The sequence below is a fragment of the Thrips palmi genome, unplaced genomic scaffold (assembly GCF_012932325.1).
Source record: "Thrips palmi isolate BJ-2018 unplaced genomic scaffold, TpBJ-2018v1 HiC_scaffold_15, whole genome shotgun sequence".
NCBI lineage: Eukaryota > Metazoa > Arthropoda > Insecta > Thysanoptera > Thripidae > Thrips > Thrips palmi.
Window position 1 is genome coordinate 11975855 of NW_023144624.1, and position 15372 is coordinate 11991226.

Consider the following 15372-nt stretch of genomic DNA (forward strand, 5'->3'; position numbering starts at 1 on the left):
GCGATCCGCAAGGGTCACGGGGCACCGTCCGCCCTGTCGAGCACATGACTCTACCGGGCGCACTCCTCGCTGTCTCTCTCGCACCCCTACGGCACACTCCATGAGTGCGAGAGAGACAGAGCGAGGAGTGCGGGCCTCGAAATCACTCGCCTGCCGAGCCCTTAGTACCTCGATAGGAAGGGACGCTGCGCTGAAGGCCCCACAGGTCGGCCACACGACTAAACTGCATGCTTCCAAGCGCACTCTTATTTACAGCATTCTTGCAAGGCACACGCTAAAATCGAGTGTGCCTGGCATGTACACGCTAAAATACACTCGATTTGTCCTACCTAAAAGCATGGGCCAGTTTGAGTGTGTTATTTAGCGTGTACATGCCGGGCAAACTCTATTTTAGCGTGCGCCTAGCATGTATTTGCTTGGAAGCACGCTCTAAAAAGTGTGTACCATGTACACACTATAGTTGCCAAGGCGCCTTTAGTCTCGTTCCGAAAGGCGCCCCGTCGCTCTGTCTCTGCTCCTCGCACCCCAACGGGACGCCGCATGCGTGCGAGAGAGACAGAGCGACGGGGCGCTGTCCGGAACAAAGTCTCGGTGATGGCCGTCACTGCTACACTGTCAAACGAAGTGTGGTCAACTTCACACTTCCCGGTGTGGAGTTGACCACACCGGGAAGTGCAGAATTTACTATCTCGACATTTCAAGTCATTGGAGTAGCTCACAGAGCGCCAAACTCTTTGCAATGGTGCAAGCGTGGACAACTCCACATTTGAAGCGTGGAGATTGCAAACTCTGCACTTGCAAAAAGTACAGAAATGCGTTTGCTATGAGAAAAAGTCAGTAAACGGCTGAGAGTGTTATTTCCGCCGGTGTTTGCTGCCTGAGTGGTCAGCGAGCCGATCCCAGGGACAGCGCGAGACTCCACCCCTTAACCTTGCTTTTCCTGACGTCGCGGCCGTAAAGTAACCATCTGATCGTTTTTTTACAGTGCGTCGCGCAGTACTTGGCACGCCACTTCCCGGAAAGCTCTTTAGAGTGTTGCCTTAAATGGCCGTGCTCTAGAGAGGCCTGCAGAGTTGCCTTCACCAGCCGCTCTGCCGGAGCAGCGTGGTGCTTTGCCTTCGCCAGCCGAGCACCGACGCGCTCACGCCACTTCCCGGAAAGCTCTTTAGAGTGTTGCCTTAAATGGCCGTGCTCTAGAGAGGCCTGCAGAGTTGCCTTCACCAGCCGCTCTGCCGGAGCAGCGTGGTGCTTTGCCTTCGCCAGCCGAGCACCGACGCGCTCACGCCACTTCCCGGAAAGCTCTTTAGAGTGTTGCCTTAAATGGCCGTGCTCTAGAGAGGCCTGCAGAGTTGCCTTCACCAGCCGCTCTGCCGGAGCAGCGTGGTGCTTTGCCTTCGCCAGCCGAGCACCGACGCGCTCACGCCACTTCCCGGAAAGCTCTTTAGAGTGTTGCCTTAAATGGCCGTGCTCTAGAGAGGCCTGCAGAGTTGCCTTCACCAGCCGCTCTGCCGGAGCAGCGTGGTGCTTTGCCTTCGCCAGCCGAGCACCGACGCGCTCACGCCACTTCCCGGAAAGCTCTTTAGAGTGTTGCCTTAAATGGCCGTGCTCTAGAGAGGCCTGCAGAGTTGCCTTCACCAGCCGCTCTGCCGGAGCAGCGTGGTGCTTTGCCTTCGCCAGCCGAGCACCGACGCGCTCACGCCACTTCCCGGAAAGCTCTTTAGAGTGTTGCCTTAAATGGCCGTGCTCTAGAGAGGCCTGCAGAGTTGCCTTCACCAGCCGCTCTGCCGGAGCAGCGTGGTGCTTTGCCTTCGCCAGCCGAGCACCGACGCCCTTTCATCAAGCAGTAGAGATGCCTCCTCCACGGATTCACATGTAAATCGTGAACTGCGGAGGAGTGCAGGCTCGCCCCCGGAGGAAGAGGGGGTAGCCCAACTGTATACGGTACCGGAGTGTGTATTAAAGTCTCGGTATCTTTACGGTTGGTGCTTCCCCCCATCCTAAACCAACATTTATGACGTAAATAAGAAACTAGGGATTCAGCAATTTCATCGCGTACGGAACGTTCCGTAGTAGGCAAGTACGGACGTTCCAGGCAAATTGTTGACCAGACATGTTCCGTACCTTTCTCGTACTTTTTTTCGCACAGTGTAGTCGTTCGTTTTCGTGGTGGTAATGTTATCTTCTTCTTCTTAGTTATCAGCCGCGCAGGACGCTGACGCTAGGTAAGGTAACGAAGAAAACCTGCGATTGAAACGAGGTAGATGCCAAAAGTAAAAGAATTTGAGACGTTGCTATATTTCTCTCTCTATTTCGAGCTCAAAATAGCACACTTTAGAGTCTGAAAGAAGGGGGCGAGCCGCCTCCCCCCCCCCTCCACGTCGGGCGCCCTTGACTCTGGTATCCTGTGTAAAGCAAATTTACCCCCACCCCCACTGTTCCCTTTTAATTCAGCAGTCAAGTGATAAGGGCGACGACTCAAATTACTCGGGGCAAAGCATGCCAGGAGGCCCAAAACTGTTCCAATTCAATTTTCCCTCAGATAGACAGACTTCAGTATTCTTCGCGACATATGGCATTTACTTTCAGGCACGCAAGGCTCATAAAACCTGCCCTATTATCTGAAGACACCGTTTTCCAGCTTTATGTAGCATTTTACCAATGTCTTCTCTATTTTCCCTGAGCGTTAGACTCCTGCAACAGACGTTTCGTCTTCCGTCCGCCGAGCGTCCGATCGCAAGGTGCGGCAGACAGCAGCCGCAGCGGAAGTCAGACAGCCCGCCGCAGCATGTCCGCCGCCCATCCGCTACGCGTAGAGCGGCGGCGGACGGCTGGCGGACACGAGGCGGACACGATCGTTCAGGGGCCACCCACCTGGTTTGAAAACGCGTCCGAGCGATTGACGGACGCCAGGCTGGGGATACCAGCGTCGGTTGCAGAAGTCTGCTCAGCATAATCAATTTTTCCGAATTGTGCAAGGATTTCAAGGTCTTCCGCAAGGGGGAAACAACTTAGAAAAATTTTGTACACCTTTATTTCAAATTCAAATTATTTCACTTACTTCCAACTTATTTCAACTTATTTCACTTATTTCAAGTTAATTCACTTATTTCAAACTTATTTCACTTATTTCAAACTTATTTCTCTGCGACCCTATCTTCAACTTTGAATGGTTTCCACTATGGTCTAGTACTGATAAGGTATTGGGAATCGGGGGGACAGGACAAATGACTAAAGCTGTTCATCCTTTACTTCTACACAAATCACAGTGCTGTCGTCAGGCAGGAGCATACCTCAGTTGTTAGAAGCCATTAAAAATTGATAGATGCTGGCGGTGACGATGTTCTCTTGAGTGATGAAGCGGGAGAACCAGATCCCAGTGCTGAATGGTTGCACCAGTTTCATTTCCACGGACGACGGCCGGGACAGTCGGACTCTCGAACCAGCGAACATGAAAGCAAACGTAAACGTAAACCGAATCAGTTAAGCTAGGATAGTGAAATTTCGCGTGTGCCGAGCCAAGAACATACCCAATGAGCCTGCGAAATCTCAGTCAGATCGGCCGAGCCGTTAAGGAGGAGTAGTGCGCACATACACACACGCACGTAGACAGACAAAACTTTTCAGCCCCACTGGAGTAACGGGCTTCGCTATCGCTCAGCCAAAAATTATATGTTCCAAAACATATGTAAATGTCATCACTAAACAAAGCGAAACAAGTGTCGTTAAATCTAGTAAGCAACACTTTGTCATTGAAGAACAAAATTCTTGTTATCACCATAGACGATAAACGATTTGTGTAGGAACAACATCCTCAGCCTCAATTAAAATATATTGCCAAAGCCATATTGCACCTTAGGTGCAATGAGTCCCGAAAATGTCCTATGCTAATGCACGGGAATGGGGAGGCATAGCACACTAAGAAAACCTTACAAACTATTTTGGGCCTTACGAAGAAAAGTAGTTTGTATAACAAAGTATTTTGAGTCGTAATTTACGAACTATTACTTCGTATAACAAAGTATTTTGAGTCGTAATTTACGAACTATTACTTCGTATAACAAAGTATTTTAGTTTGTTATACGTATGCTCAAAATACTTCGTAAGGTTTTAAAAGTGCACTTCCTGTGCTATGCTTTTGCATTGCACCAACTGACGCTATACTCGCAGCGTTAGGATTCTCAGTGTGCTGCCATCTAGGTGGCAAAACGCCGGCCGGGCGCACGGGTACCCGGCCGCCCGGACTGAAATCTCGGGCCGGGCGGCCGCCCCGCCCGCGAAAACATCAGGCGCGCCATTGTGATCGCCCGCGGGCCGATCTCAAACACTAATGCAAACGTTCCCAGTAGTTTTGGTATCACATAGAGACTTAATGAGAGAGACTTAGAGAGACTTTGTAGAGAGACTTAGAGACTTAGTTTTGGTATCACATAGAGACATAGAGACGGTGCCAACCGTGTCTACGCATTCACACAGAGAATGAAAGAGTCACGATCATGACTAAAATTTTGGGTGAGGAATTCTTTATTACCCAAACTTGGGTGAGGAAATTTTCCTCGCCCAAATTTGGGTCATAATACTATGGAGCTATATAGGGAGCTGATACACCATTCCTCACCCAAAATTGTGCGAGGAAGCTTTCCTCGCCCAAATATGCATCCTACACTGTGGACAGGTTGGACAGAAAGAGCCTTGCACACACACACATGCGCGCGCACACACACGAAGGGTGCAGTGGAGTACGAACCACCCCCACACCGACACCCTTTCTACGCCGCTCAGTACAGAGCCATCGAGAAGTTTCCTTCTCTGCGCGTACGCATCAAGAAGGCCTCAAACAGCTAACGACAGGCGGCGAGTACAGGGATTTAAAGCACTAAGATTAGTAGCATTTATTAATCATTTAAATGAAAGGATTTAAAAAAATACTTTGTAATTTGACGGAAAATTCTGTAAATAGCTTGTGGTAATTCTCCGTAGCTCATCTCCGTAGCCCCCGCACCCTTTCTACGCCGCTCAGTACAGAGCCATCGAGAAGTTTCCTTCTCTGCGCGTACGCATCAAGAAGGCCTCGAACAGCTAACGACAGGCGGCGAGTACAGGGATTTAAAGCACTAAGATTAGTAGCATTTATTAATCATTTAAATGAAAGGACGCCAAGGGACGCCCCGCCACTAAAAAAAACCTTACTTACTATTTTAGACTTTGCAACGAGAAGCAGTTCGTTAGAAAGAAGTATGTACTTCGAGCACACATTAGCTTAGTAAGAACACACTCTGTAATTACCAACTATTGCCTCGTGTAACCTCACAAACTATTTCAGGCCTATCAAAGGAAAGCAGCTCGTTGTAATAAAATATTTTGAGCGCACATAAGCTTATTTAAAGAAATACTTTGTAATTGCAAAATATTTCTTTGTATATCAAGTGAGAGGGCGAAGTGAGAGGGTTCTTTGATGAGGTGATGAGCGTTCGCATTTCAAGGGCCGGGCCGGAGCGCACAGTGGGCCAGAAAGAGTGGAGGCCAGTCAAAATCCCGGACGCGTTTTGAGCTCCAGAGGCGCTAAATGGGACTCGAGCCGAACGTGTGACCCAACCAATGGATGCCTCACTCGGAGAGCAATCCATTTGTGGGATTACACGTTCGGTTCGAGTCCAGTTTAGTGACTCTAGAACTCAAAACGCGTCTAGTTTTGGCCGCCTGCGACATTCTTCTGGCTCACTCTGGGCCGTAGAGTCACCCGTACGATAATAATTTATCATTCGAGGAGGGGCCTATCTGCCCCAAACGCCACCCGCACACCGCTTTTGGCTGGAAACCATTGAATGGGCGCACATTTTATCTTTCAGAATCTGTAGTTACTTTTGGTCTAAGTCTCTTAATTCGGGCGTGAACGTTGCAAGAGCAGACCTATACTTCAAATGCCAAACACGTGTATCGACTTTAGACCCAATCCGTTGACTTGAATTTAGGAGAGCAATCGCCTTAACAGTGCAATCAGCGGGCTGCGTCACGAAAAGTCCGCAACAAATCCCGTCATCGGCGTTAACGAGCCCTCCCCAAGCACACAGGCGCACGCACACATACAGACGGGTGGGCCAGGGAGTATGAAACACCCCAAGACCGACACCCCTTTTACGCCGCAAAGTGCCAAGCCAATCGAGAAAGCCTCTGCCCTGCGCGGACGCAACGAGCAGACCACGAACGGCCGACAGGCGGAGATAGAGAGCTAGAATTGAAGTAAGGGGCGTTTGAACAATAAGTTGACGGTGCAAAGCGCGCTAACGGAACGGCTGCTCAGCACAAAATAGGTACTCCCCCCCCCCCAAAAAAAAAGGATAAAAGATGGACAAGCGCACACACAAACACACACGCACAAACACGGGTGGGCCAGGGAGTATGAAACACCCCAAGACCGACACCCCTTTTACGCCGCAAAGTGCCAAGCCAATCGAGAAAGCCTCTGCCCTGCGCGGACGCAACGAGCAGGCCTCAAATGGCAGAGGACAAGGCGGAGATTGATTTGAGAGAAGTCCCAAAAATGAGTCAACGTAATACTAAGCAAGGTTGCTGAGCGCAATAACGGAACGGGTCGCAGAAGGGGAACTAGATTTGGACAGGACAGCAAGGAACGTGCCAAATATGCATCCTACACTGTGGACAGATTGGACAGAAAGAGCCTTGCACACAAAAAAGGGGTGCAGTGGAGCACGAACCACCCCCACACCGACACCCTTTCTACGCCGCTCAGTACAGAGCCGTCAAGCAATTTCCTTCTCTGCGCGTACGCATCGAGAAGGCCTCGAACAGCCAAAGCGACAGGCGGCAAATACAGGGAATCGAAGCATCAATATTAGTAGCAATTATCATTTATCGAAATGAAAAAGGACGCCGAGGGACGCCCCGTCGTCGCGAAGTCGACTTGCAATCAAATCTACAGCCGCAAAGATCAAAGGAATCCCAGAATTCCTGTTCTATTTCCTGAACTCCAAACAATTTTATTTTCAAGTGACTTCTCTCTCTCTCTCTCTCTCTCTCTCTCTCTCTCTCTCTCTCTCTCTCTCTCTCTCTCCGCTAGATAGTAACATCCCCCAAATTTGGGTGAGGAAACAAACCTTTATTATCACCCAAATTTGGAAAGCTAAATGATTTTCACCAAAATTTGGGCAATAAAGAGTCCCTCACCAAAAATTTGAGCCCTGGTCAATGACTCTTTCATTCTAAAACAACAATAATAAACAACAGAAACAACCCTGAAATCAGCAACAGAAAAACGAATTACGAAACAGCACCACACAGTTCCAAAACATCCACTTCCCTAAACTCGAATGAGCAATATCCGTTCAATACACCCCGCCGGCTCAAGACGGACCTGAACATCAACAGCACCGCATTCCAAACACAAGAGGTTCGGTGCCGTAAAATCTCCCCCAAGCGAAACGCAGCGCGGTGGAGCGGCCCCAGCCGCGGCCAACCCGGGCCAACCGACTCACTCCACGGTAAAAACGGTTCCTGGTTTTCCCAGGAACTCCCTGGGAATCGCCTATGCCTTCGCCATTGGCTTCCTGGGAAAATCAGGTTTCGTTTTTACCGTGTCGGTATGCCACTCTTCAAGGGATAGCCTTACGTACCGCGCGGCCCAGACTCAATCCGAGCTCTGCTTTCGTCGCACGGTCTCACTCGCACTCATGGGGCGCACAGTGGGCCGCGGACAAAACTCTCGACGCGCATTGAGCTCCAGAGTCGCTTAACATGACGACTCGGACCAAACGTGTACACTGAAATTCAAAGGGTGAGACATCTGACCGATTTTCGGTGATACAAAAAGTATGACCGAAAAACGGTCATACTAAAATGTATGACCAAAAAAAGGTCAGACATCAGCGAGACTGGCTATTGTTTAGCTTAGGGAAATATCAGCGTTTACCTGTGATACACTATAAAGTATGACCGTTTTTCGGTCATACATCGAAGTATGACCTTTTTTCGGTCTTACATTTCAGTATGACCCTTTTTCGGTCGTACATTTCAGTGAGACTATTTAACCGGTCAAAAGTATGACCTATCCATTTTCAGTGATAACACAACAATGCACTGCCAATCCAAGTGTGAGACAGTCTCACACTATTTAGTGCGAACCACGATGTCTCACGCTTACAAGTGTGAGCCACGTACTATTCCAAGCGTGAGGCACGGTTTGTCTTAAACTTACGAGCGTGGATCCTGTGGTATTAAACCACAGGGAACCATAGGCAGTAAGAGTGGGACAAACCACGGCCCACTGTGCGGCGTCCCGTCAGGGTGAGACGAGAAAGCCTCACAGGCGCCCTCAAGCGCTCCGATCCTCCCGCATCATCACCCTAGGGACCCGAATCGCAGGACGCTGTCCCTCGGGCCCCACGGCACTGCACGTGCTACGCAGCAAACACAATTCGATATAAAGTGAAAGTGCGAAGTGACAGGGTTCTTGAGGAGGTGATCAGCGTTCGCATTTCAAGGGCCGGGCCGGAGCGCACAGTGGGCTAGAAAAAGTGGAGGCCGGTCAAAATCCCGGACGCGTTTTGAGCTCCAGAGGCGCTAAATGGGACTCGAGCCGAACGTGTGACCCAACCAATGGATGCCTCACTCGGAGAGCAATCCATTTGTGGGATTACACGTTCGGTTCGAGTCCAGTTTAGTGACTCTAGAACTCAAAACGCGTCTAGTTTTGGCCGCCTGCGACATTCTTCTGGCTCACTGTGGGCCGTAGAGTCACCCGTACGATAATAATTTATCATTCGAGGAGGGGCCTATCTGCCCCAAACGCCACCCGCACACCGCTTTTGGCTGGAAACCATTGAATGGGCGCACATTTTATCTTTCAGAATCTGTAGTTACTTTTGGTCTAAGTCTCTTAATTCGGGCGTGAACGTTGCAAGAGCAGACCTATACTTCAAATGCCAAACACGTGTATCGACTTTAGACCCAATCCGTTGACTTGAATTTAGGAGAGCAATCGCCTTAACAGTGCAATCAGCGGGCTGCGTCACGAAAAGTCCGCAACAAATCCCGTCATCGGCGTTAACGAGGCCTCCCCAAGCACACAGGCGCACGCACACATACAGACGGGTGGGCCAGGGAGTATGAAACACCCCAAGACCGACACCCCTTTTACGCCGCAAAGTGCCAAGCCAATCGAGAAAGCCTCTGCCCTGCGCGGACGCAACGAGCAGACCACGAACGGCCGACAGGCGGAGATAGAGAGCTAGAATTGAAGTAAGGGGCGTTTGAACAATAAGTTGACGGTGCAAAGCGCGCTAACGGAACGGCTGCTCAGCACAAAATAGGTACTCCCCCCCCCCAAAAAAAAAGGATAAAAGATGGACAAGCGCACACACAAACACACACGCACAAACACGGGTGGGCCAGGGAGTATGAAACACCCCAAGACCGACACCCCTTTTACGCCGCAAAGTGCCAAGCCAATCGAGAAAGCCTCTGCCCTGCGCGGACGCAACGAGCAGACCACGAACGGCCGACAGGCGGAGATAGAGAGCTAGAATTGAAGTAAGGGGCGTTTGAACAATAAGTTGACGGTGCAAAGCGCGCTAACGGAACGGCTGCTCAGCACAAAATAGGTACTCCCCCCCCCAAAAAAAAGGATAAAAGATGGACAAGCGCACACACAAACACACACGCACAAACACGGGTGGGCCAGGGAGTATGAAACACCCCAAGACCGACACCCCTTTTACGCCGCAAAGTGCCAAGCCAATCGAGAAAGCCTCTGCCCTGCGCGGACGCAACGAGCAGGCCTCAAATGGCAGAGGACAAGGCGGAGATTGATTTGAGAGAAGTCCCAAAAATGAGTCAACGTAATACTAAGCAAGGTTGCTGAGCGCAATAACGGAACGGGTCGCAGAAGGGGAACTAGATTTGGACAGGACAGCAAGGAACGTGCCAAATATGCATCCTACACTGTGGACAGATTGGACAGAAAGAGCCTTGCACAAAAAAAAGGGGTGCAGTGGAGCACGAACCACCCCCACACCGACACCCTTTCTACGCCGCTCAGTACAGAGCCGTCAAGCAATTTCCTTCTCTGCGCGTACGCATCGAGAAGGCCTCGAACAGCCAAAGCGACAGGCGGCAAATACAGGGAATCGAAGCATCAATATTAGTAGCAATTATCATTTATCGAAATGAAAAAGGACGCCGAGGGACGCCCCGTCGTCGCGAAGTCGACTTGCAATCAAATCTACAGCCGCAAAGATCAAAGGAAGCTTTCAGTCGCAGGCTACAGCACAGCCACACAAACATGCTTTGTCACACACACTCAAACACTCACGGGGTGCAGTGTGGGGGGGGGGGGTAATTGTCTACCCCCAAGCTGACACGCCGTCTTCGCCGCACTTAGCACGGGTTAATCAACAGAGACCCCACCCTGCGAGGCCGCAGCGGGCGAGAATTGAACAACCTACGGCGTGCGGAGAATGAGAGGGGGATGCCAGCGGGGGACCCTATAACCCGAGGCTGGTGAGCGCGCTAACGGAACGGCTCGCGGAAAGAGGGGAACTTGGTTTGGACCAGACTGCACGGAGCATTTAGAAACATCGGGCTGCTCGTAAATACAGACACGCTAGACGGGCGCCGCGCAGCAGCCTTCTATGTATCTGCTACACTGGTAAAACTAAACCGTAGTATAAGCTTCTGTTTTCAAGCGTAATCAGTTGACGCTTGAAATGATGCGCAACAGGCTGATCCGCCAAGATTTCCCCTATCTTAATGCATGGGGGAATTTCCAGAGTATGCGTCAATTCAAGCCGAGGGGTCGGCAACTTCCCTTGGCCTTGTACGAGGGAGTATACGTATATTACCAGTAATATAGGTAATATATGTGTAATATAAAGTAATACGAAGTAATATATAGTAATATAGGGGTATTATAGAAGCGAAATTGTGGTAATATGCAAGTAATATATGGTAATGTACAGGTAATATACGGGTAATATAGCCACCGCGTACGAAGTAATATATGAGTTGCCGACCCCTCGATTCAAGCACTACGTCTTCAAGCGTAACTTTATGCTTGACTCACGCATAGAGTTTCGCTTTAGTTTTACTAGAGTATGTATGTCTAGTATATCTAACACTGCAACGTAAAACTCTCGTTTGAGCGACGTGACATCATGTTGAAACCAATGTCACAAAATGTGACGTTCCTTTGAGCGTTGAGTCACATTCGTTTGGATGTGAATCGGCCACAAACTAGCTAATTCACATTTAAACGAACGCGACACAGTGCTGAAAGGAACGTGACATGTTGGCACATTCATTTGAATGTAATGTCACGTTCCTATAATGAGAGTGAAGGCGGCACTTCTTAATGGAAAAGGAATCAAGAGTCTTTCGCGATTTGAGTCGTAAGCACGCTGTGAAAATTTGAGTCGTTACTTAATGACAATTTCGAGGCCCATTTTTCTTTTAAGGATGTCATTTAAACAGCTGATGACATTGTTGTCACGCCCATGCAATAAGTATTGGAGCTTTGATTAAAATGTCATCAATTTGTAATGAGACTGTCATTATTTGAACGTGATGAAAATACCATCCACGTTTTCGTCATAAAGTGACAACAGATTTTCACAGTGCACACGGCAAAAACGCGTTGGGGTTAACACTCGCGTGATACCCGGCACACAGCACATCTAAGAATAGGACAACACGACACTTGTTGGCGTGGACCAGTTTGTCCTACGCTTGCAAGTGTCGACCAGTTGTGTCTGACGCTTTGAATTGCGACCACACAATGCCCGACGCCTGCAAGAGTTGACCACAGCATGCCCGAAGGCTAGAAGCGTGGGGCCCCAACAGGAAAATACTTGTAGTTTGCCCCAGGACAAACAGTGATCTCACTGAGAAAACTTTACTAACAATTTGAGGCCTTGCAAAGAAAAGCAGTTCGTTAGAAAGAACTAAGTACTTCGAGCACACATTGGCTTACTAAGAAAATACTTTGTAATTACCAACTATTTCTTCATGTAACAACCTCACAAACTATTTCAGGCCTATCAAAGAAAAGCAGCTCGTTGTAATTAAGTATTTTGAGCATACATAAGTTTACTTAAAAAATACTTTGTAATTGCGAAATATTTCTTTGTACAGAACACACAGATTTTGTGTGCAGATACACAAAACCACACGGTAAAAACGGTCCCTGGTTTTTCCTACGAACTCCCTGGAAATCAAAAGTATGAACCGTTTTTACCGTGTACTTTCCCAATGGCGCCTCCAGACGCAACGCCACTTTGAAAGTTTCCGGCTGAAAACGACATCATTCACGACTTCGGGTCGACTTTTACTCACGCCAGATGATGGAATCTTGAGTCGGCCAGAGGGAGACGGCGAGCTGGTGTAGCGGGCCGAGTGACACGGTCACGACACGCACTTCACACACCTTTTGAGGCAGCACTGACACTTGGAACAATTGCCCATTTGCCAAACGCACTAGCAAACGCAGTTGCCAACCGCACTGGCAAGAACACAAAAGGCCATACGTTGGACGCACTTCTAGTGATGACTTAGAATGGCAACGGCCCCAGCCGCGCCGGGCCAGGGCGGTAGGGCACGGCGTGGCGAGGCGAGGCGAGGCAGGGCGTGGCGAGGAGGCGAGGCGAGGCGAGGAGGCGAGGCGTGGAGGAGAGCAGTGCAGGGCACAGCACGGTAGGACGGCGCCCCAGTCGACTGCAACGGTGACTTGGAGAGGGAGACGCACACTCTCCTTTTCCCATCTTGGCAGCTCACTGGAAGGAACCAACCTGCATTAGTTCACAAACACTATCACGCTGGAAACATCACCACCTTGAAACTATTTTGAAGGTGAGTTTCTTATGTACAGACAAAATTTCCACACACTTACTGATCTTTTAGTGGACAAGGCACAATTTTATGCATGTTAACTACATCTTGGTGTGCGGGAAATTTTGTGCGCTGCTTGCGCAAAAATAGATTGCAAGAAATACACACTAATTTGCTTAATGATATTCAAAATTTGTGTCAGTAGAGTGAAGAAAATTGATTCAATCTGAAATCTGAAGCAAGTGGGTTTTCCCTATAATTGAAGAGCATAAAATACTGATCTGATATTGTTAGTTGGAACCTTTAAATGACAAGGGACATGAAAGTCAAACAATATTTTAACTTTAAGTATGAAAATGCTAATCGCTAAATGCTTTCTTGCTGACCATTACATTCATTTCCTCCTGGTGCAAACGAGTCCATCCACAAACCCAACTGAGTAATATTAAAGAGACAGACATGCAAGGTATCGTTAAGTCCAGGAATTACCATATTAATTTTATTAAATACTTTGAGTTGAAGCTCGAAGTGTTTGAGAGGGAAGGTTTCTTTCGGACTAGACAACAAATTAAGACGCTTTACATTAAGTACTCCTATGGACTGAACCTGTCATGATATTTTTTGATTCTGCACAACAATTGAGTGCAAAGGTTCTTGAAGAACCTTTGCAGCATTTCTTCAAACTAATCTTGTTTTACAGCAGCTCTAAGGTAAAGGCTAGAGGTCTGAAAAATTTTGGGAGGACTCACTACTCATATTCCGAACGTTCCACAAAGTTTGAGCCAAATCAGAAATGCCAAGGGGTTAGCATTTTGTTCATTTGAGAAACTACGACTCAAATGATACAAACAAATTTGACAATACTAAATGGATACTAAACTAATTATATTTACATACCTGCATCTCTCCTGTTGCAAATAAAAGCAGGCAATGGGTTCAAATCTTCAACGCTGACAATGTCCTTCCTCCCTCAATGCTCCAACACACTGTCCTTGGAACTGGTAATGCGGTCCGATCAAGGATGCAAAGTTGAGAAAAACTGCAACATGATGCGACAAAATTAGCATTAAAAGACTTTACATGATCACATGCAAACATGTCGGTTCACCCACTAAGTTGATGCAAAATCCTGAACATAAGAAGGCTGCTGTTCTGACTGATGCAGATAAACTAACTAGCACATACTTTGAAAAGGATTTTACAACACTAATTATCCTACATACCCGTCACCCTTTGTCACGAGAGAGGAGATTGCACCCCAGAAAAATGCACAATACATCTCCAAACACAATCACCTAATTTAACCGGATTCATGCAGTGTAGCATTACTTTCTTTGACAGATTTCTATTCAAGGGTCAAAAATATGAAAGGGCATCTACCTTAACTTATATTGAACATAGCGCAAAGCAAATTTGAGGTTAACTTGTATTTTAATGATGACTTAGCTACAAGGAGGTTATGTCTGTATGGCATATCGAGAACGCTATTAACCTTTAGATACATGGAAAGGATCTAGGCGATAAAGCGAAAATTGCACAATATTCAACTTAATCCACGGGACGACCTGCACAGCTTAGTTTGGTTAGGAAAGAGCCAGACGCTAACTAGGGCTACAATATTTTCCCAAGAGTCCGCTGAAGGCTAGATTATAGCCCAAACCTTTCGCTTACTCTCAAACACCATCCTTGACCATTGTTTACTTAATTTCTTCATGCTTTTCTTCCAAATCAGATCGAATTTGTCGCGAGGCCGCACCATGAAACCACCGCGTCCACCAGAGACGCCATGTTGCTTGTTGCTCCCTTTTGTTTTTGTTGTTGGTCCCCACAACGACAAAACATAATTTTCATTATTTTAAGAGAATTAGTATCTCACACGCACAAAATAAAACAATAATACATTTAAAGTGACCAGATGACAATTTACTCATGAACAGGAAGTTTTTAAAAAAATGTGTAAGAGTTGTCATCTGTTGGCAGTTTTGAATCACACTTCTTTTGTTCCTTCCCCTCCGCATATGCTCTAGGAGGAGTGGGGGACTACGGGAAGGAGTGGGGACGCTCCCCGCTCACGACCGCTCCGCAGCAGCCGGGGACGGTCTACTATTCTTTCGGGGGTTCGACTATATTAGGTATGTTCTTGGCTCGGCACACGCGAAATTTCACCATCCTAGCTCAAGTGGTTCAGTTTTTATAGCCGAAAAACACCTAAAAAACGGCGAAAAATCGAGTTTTCTGTCGGTAGACCTCTCCTGTCTGGATGAAAGGGGGCTGGGGGGCCGACAAGTTGAAAAGTTACAAGGGTCAAGATCGTGTAATTTGTAGATGAAGCACCTCTATCTAGAATGAAGGGGGGTCTGGGGGCCCCCAGCATGCAACAGTTCTGAAGTAACTGATGATGGACAAGCATTGTCTGCCGAAGGCAGCCTAGCGCCGCAGGCCAAGGTAGGTACGCCAGGCGCGGATTGGAGAAACAGGCAGCGACACATCGCGAAGCCTGTTACGACAAGACGCGGTCTGGCGTAAACCTACCTTGTA

The 15372-nt window shown here is 48.3% G+C and overlaps 1 long non-coding RNA gene across 1 annotated transcript; it reads right to left on the minus strand.

The window, feature by feature from the left end:
* Positions 1–10964: 10964 nt before the first annotated feature.
* LOC117641232 lies at positions 10965–14620 on the minus strand. The gene is made up of 3 exons (XR_004587481.1): positions 14506–14620; positions 13732–13873; positions 10965–12779 (listed from the first exon to the last, which is right to left on the minus strand). It is a non-coding gene; the product is annotated as an uncharacterized LOC117641232 (long non-coding RNA).
* Between the last annotated feature and the right edge of the window lie 752 nt (positions 14621–15372).